The sequence below is a fragment of the Elephantulus edwardii genome, unplaced genomic scaffold, assembly GCF_000299155.1.
Source record: "Elephantulus edwardii isolate Elephantulus edwardi_28Jun2011 unplaced genomic scaffold, EleEdw1.0 scaffold01917, whole genome shotgun sequence".
NCBI classification, from domain to species: domain Eukaryota; kingdom Metazoa; phylum Chordata; class Mammalia; order Macroscelidea; family Macroscelididae; genus Elephantulus; species Elephantulus edwardii.
In genome coordinates, this window is record NW_006401667.1 from 1 (window position 1) to 6,083 (window position 6,083).

A 6,083-nucleotide genomic window follows, 5' to 3' on the forward strand; every position below is an offset into this window, starting at 1 on the left:
ACAGCAAATAAATAAATTTCAAATGATTCCAGAAAGAATGAAATAATATATAAAGAGCAACAAGAACGTTTTTTAAAAAGTCATTACAAGACAGAAAGGGTACAGTCAGCACAGTACTGAAAATAACAGAATATGAAAATGCATGAATATCAAGAATAACAAGAACAAAATGGCAGCAGTTTACAACATGCTGGAGAAAGGAAACCAGAACAGAAGAGATGGAACAGAAAGTCAGTGACCTTGAAGACAAAAACCTCAACAGAGATATATGAGAAGCGAAACAGAGGAGAAAGGAGGAAAATAGGAAAAACATTAGAATCATATGCAATAACTTTAAAAGGAACAATATACATGTGACTGGAATTCTAGGAAATCACTGAGAAAATTGTGGAAGAGGTTCTAGAAGAAAACTTCCCAAGTACTATGAACAAGGAAATTCACATTCAAGAAGCTCAGCAAACCCCAAACCCCAGACTAGATACCAAAAGAAAAATGTCATATCATATCAAGACATATCATAGTCAAATTCTCAAAAAAATCAAAGACAAAGATAGAATATTACAAGCAACACAAGAAAAACAAAGTTATTTATAAAGGAGAAACAATTAAAATGAGTTCTATTTCTCTGCAGAGACCATGAGAGCAAGAAGATAATGGGCTAGGATTTATAGAAGGCTGAAAGAGAACATCTGCAAGCTGAGGATCAGGTGCTTGCTATACCAAGCAAAGTTACCATCAATATGAAGAAGCAATTAGGTCATTTGAAGAAAAGTAAAAACTTAAGAAATCTGTTAAAACAAGACCAACACTATAAGAAATACTATGCAAAGGCCTTCAAGTAGGTAAGTGGATGGGGCCAAAGTAACAAAAAACAACAAAGAAACACTGCAAAATGGCAATCATAAAACCTGACTTGTCAATAATCACAATGTGAATGGACCAATTAATGCACCAAATAAGAGAAAAAGAGTAACAGAATGGATAAAAAAACAAAGCCCATCAGCATGAGAACTACAACAGATACATCTAAGAAATGAAGAAAAAGACTGAAAATCAAAGGCTGTAAAAAAAAAAAAATACCAAGCAAATAACACTCACAAAAAAGCAGGAGTGACAATATTCCGATAAATACTCTGATTTTATTGCTGATAAAACAGACTTCAGGATGAAAACCACCATTAAAGATAAGAAAGGACACTATATAATGATTAAAGGCACAACAGATCAAGAAGACAAAACCTTGGTCAACATCTATACACCAAATTATAGACTTGCAAAATACATGACACAATGGTTAACAGACTTGAAGAAAGAAACAAAAAGACCACAATAGTAGTAGGACATTTTAGCACACAATTGTCACCAAAGGATAGGTCAACTGGAAAGAAACTTGACAAAATGCAGAAGAACTAAACCATACAATTAGCCAACTTGACCTTGTAGATGATGTATTTAGGGTACTGCACCCAACTAAAATTCAATTTACTTTCTTTTCTTTTTAAAGACAGAATACTTTATTCAGAACCCATCTGCGCAATGGATAGCTTGGGTTGTGACAAAGTGTTCGTGTTTTAAAGCATAGGTTAGTATATATAAAAGTATACCTGCTGTATACAAATTAACTGATCAGACCACAACTTTTCAATGAATAAAACAGAATAAGCTTCCCTGTAATAGCAGTGCCTTTGAGACATTTTAACTTTAGTATTCTTCTCCTTCTTTCTCACTTCAACAGAATCCATACTCAGCTCTTCAAAATCCTTCTCAAGGGCAGTCACGTCCTCACGGGCCTCAGAAAAGTCTTCCTCCATCCCCTCACCTACATACCAGTAAACAAAGGCATGCTTGGCATATATCAAACATGTGATCCAGGCAAGCCCAGGCCTTAGCAATGGCTGTGGTGTACCCAGCTTGCTACACCTTGGCCAGGTCTCCACTAGGCACCACAGTGGGAGGCTGGTAATTAATAATAAACTCTAAAGCCAGTGGGGCACCAATCCACAAACTAGATAGTACATTTGGTCTCGGTGGTGCCAATGGCAGCACTGACATCTTTGGGAACCATATCACCATGGTATAACAGGCAGCAAGCCAAGTATTTACCACGGTGAGGGTCACATTTCACCATCTGGTTGGCTGGTTCAAAGCAAGCATTAGTAATCTCTGCTACAGAGAACTGGTCATGGTAAGCTTTCTCAGCAGAGATAACAGGGTGTATGTGGCCAGAGAGAAGTAGTTTCGGGGATAGGACACCAGGTTGGTCTGGAATTCTGTCAGATCGACATTCAAGACACCATCATATCTGAAGGAAGAAGTGATGGAGAACACAATTTGACTTATTAACATATTTAGGTTAGTGTAGGTTGGGCATTCAATATCAAGGTTTCTGCAGCTGATGTCATAGATTGCTTCATTGTCTACCAAGAAAGCATAATCTGAGTGCTCCAGGGTGGTGTGGGTGGTGAGAATGGAGTTGTAGGGCTTGACCACCACTGTGGAAACTTGGGGTGTGGGGGCGGGGTAACTGGAAAACTCCAGTTTGAACTTCTTGCCATAATCAACAGGCACTCCATCAGCAGGGATGTGAAGCGAGAACCAGTTCCATCACCAAAGTTGTGGAAAATCAAGAAGCCTTGGAGACCTGTGCACTGTTCAACCAGTTTTTTCAGCCAGTTTTCTAACCCAGTCCAGAGCAAGTCAATGATATCCTGCTCATGGTGTAGTGCCCATGTACATAGTTATTGGCAGCTCAGCCTGTGATGAGCTGCTCAGAATGGAAAGTTGGCAGTAGGTGCCAGTGTGAACTTCATCAATGACTGTGAGTTCCAGGTCTACAAACATCATCCTAGGCACATGCTTGCCAGCACCAGTGTCACTGAGGAAGGTTTTGAAGATCTCCTCCCCCAGTGGTCTTATCACTTGGCATCGGGCCATCAGGCTTGATGCCATGTTCCAGACAGTAGAGCTCACTGCAGACATTGCCAATCCGGACACCAGGCTGGCCAATGTGAAGGAGATACACCCACACTTGGTTGCTATTTCATGGTTCTGAGGGGTTATTGCTTTTTACAGTGTGACTGCTTAAGAGAACCTGTCCAAATTTACTTTCTTTCCAAGTACACATGATACATTCTTCAGAGCTGGTCCTTTATTCGGGCACAAAGCAAGCCCCAACAAACTAAAAACTACTGAAACAATACAAAATATCTTCTCACACCACAATGCCATAAAAACTAACAAAACAATAAAGAATAAAAAAGCACCCACATGCTGATGGCCTAGTGGTAATAAACTGTGCTGCAATCCAAAGGCATGCAGTTCAAATATACCAGCTGCTCCACAATAAAAGGATGGACAATCTCCTGCCATGTGATTTATTGCATCAGAAAATCCCATAAAGTGTCAGCTCTGGGTCAATTTCGACTCAACAACACGTAACAACAACCCAGCACTATTGGATTAAAGAAGAAATAAAAAAAAAATTAAGAAGTTCCTCAAAAGAAATGAAAATGTAACATATCAAAACCTCTGGGATACAGCTAAGGAAGTCCTTAGAGGGTTATGCATAGCAACAGGCAACCACATCAAAAAGGAAGATAGAAGCAGAATTAATGGCCTAATTCTTAACATCTCTGTCAAACAGAAAAAGAGCAAGCAGCTAATCCCACAGACTCTAGAAGAAAGAAAATTATAAGAACAAGGACTGAAATCAGTAGTATCAAAAACAGAAAAAGAACTGACATTATCAATAAGACCAGGAGCTGATAAATAAAATATATAAACCACTGGCAAACTTAACAAAATAAAGAAGACACAAATAAATCAAGTAAGAAACAAAAGAGGTGACAATAGAACAGAATCAGATGAAATGGAATTGATGATAAGAGAATATTATGATATGCCAGACTGTGGTAAATTTGAAAACCTTGAGGAAATGGACAAATTCCTAGTAACCCACACAATACCCAGACTGACAAAGAAAGATGTCGAATACAGGAACAGATCCATCAAAAGAGAAGATATTGAGTAGGTCATAAAAAGACTCCACTTAAAGAAAGCCCTGCCCCAGACGGCTTCACAGATGAGATCTACCAAACATTCGGAAAAGAACTATCTACAAAATCTATTTAAATTATTTCAAATATTAGAAAAAGAACGAACATTCCCAGAGACATTCTATGTAGCAAGTATACCCCTAACACTAAAATCAAGCAAAGACATTACCAAAAAAAAAAAAAAAGCCAAAACCAAAACTGCAGACTGTTATATTTTATGAACATAGATGCAAAAATCTTTAACAAAATCCTGGCTAATAGAATCCCACGGTATATAAAAAAAAATTCATTATGATCAAGTGGGGTTAATAATAGGTATGTAAGGATGATTCAACATAAGAAAAACAATGAATGCAATTCATCACATCAATAAAGCAAATAACAAAACCACATTATCCTTTCAATTGATGCAGAAAAGGCATCTGACAAAATCCATCACCCTATTCTGATTAAAACACTCAACAAAACTGAACTAGAAAGAAATTTCCTCACCATGTTGTTGTTGTTATGTGTCATCAAGTTGCCTGAGACCTATAGTGACCCTATGTACAGCATCTCCGAACCCTGCCCTGTCCTGAGCAAGCCACTAATTCCAACACACCAACTCCCACTGCCCCAGTTACTGTATCAATTCATCTCATCCAAGGCTTTTCTTCTCCTGCACTGTCCCTCTACCCTTTCAAGAATGATGTCGTTCTCCAAGAACGGGTCTTTTCTGGCCACATGTCCAAAGTATGTGAGACAGAGCTTCAAAATCCTAGCCTCGAAGGAGACACTTGGTTTCACCCTCTCCAAGTCAGACCTATTTGTTTTCTTGGTGGTCCATGCTATGTTCAAAACTCTTCCCCAGCACCACAATTTGAAGGCATTGATTCTTCTTCTGCCATTGTTAGTCAGTGTCTGGCTCTCTGATGCATAGCAAGTAATTGCGAAGATGGCCTGGATTAGGTGCACCTTAGTCTCTAGAATGACACTGTTGCTTTTCAGTACTCTGGAGAGGTCCCTGACAGCAGATTTTCCCAGTACAATGTGTCTACTGATTTTCTGACTGCTAGTGCTAAGAAACTCTAAGAACAGTGCTCAGGCCTTTCATTCATAGGGTTGCCATGAGTCATCTACAACTCGACGGCACCTAACAACAATAACAACGATGACATAGAGAAAGATACCTTGGCCTAGTGGACAGAAAGTTATGCTACCAAGCCCAAGATGGGTGATTTTAATCTGCGGCCCTCAGGCCTGGTTCAAACTTTTTCTGTCAAACATTCTTCTAGGTTGTATAGCACTGGTCTGTGCATTGCTGTACAGAGGTAACTCGTGGTTGCTGTGATGCTGAACACTGTGATGCTGATGTGCCAGATGTGATAATGGTTACCCACGGCAGACAGTGTTTGCTGGAGCTTCCCAATTAAAACAAGCCTGGGAGCAGGAGTGGCATCCACTTCCGAAATGGCTTGCCTCCGGAAACTCTATGAACAGTGCTCAGACCTTTCGTTCATAGGGTCTCTATGATTAATCCATGACTCGACAGTACCTAACAACAACAGTGCTAAGACTGTTGATGGTGGAACCAAGCAAGCTGTAAACTGTTAACAACCTCAATCTCTTCTCTATCACGGTGCTACAAACTGGCTAAGTGGTGAGAATATTTGTTGTCTTGATGTTGAGCTTCAGTCCATGCTGAAGACTACAGTCCTTGACCTTCTGCAGAAAGTGCTTTAGGTCTTTCTCAGTTTCAGCAAGCAAGGTTGTGTCATCTGCATCGTGCAGGTTCTTACTGAGTCTTCCATCAATCCTGATGCCACATTCCTCCTCATAAAGTCTGGAAAAGGTATGGAGATAGGAATGCATCCCTGATATACACCTTTTCTGATTTTGAACCATGAAGTGTTTCAACCATGAACTGTTCTGATAACTATTTCTTGGTACAAGTATAGGTTTCACATAAACATAATCAAGTATTCTGGGATTCCCATTCTTCTCAAGGTTAGCCAAAATTTGTTTTGATCCACACTGTCAAATGGCTTT

General features: G+C 39.4%; 1 pseudogene; it reads right to left on the reverse strand.

Moving 5' to 3' along the window:
- Positions 1-1,701: 1,701 nt before the first annotated feature.
- On the reverse strand, positions 1,702-3,035 carry LOC102854553 (annotated as a pseudogene).
- Positions 3,036-6,083: the final 3,048 nt, after the last annotated feature.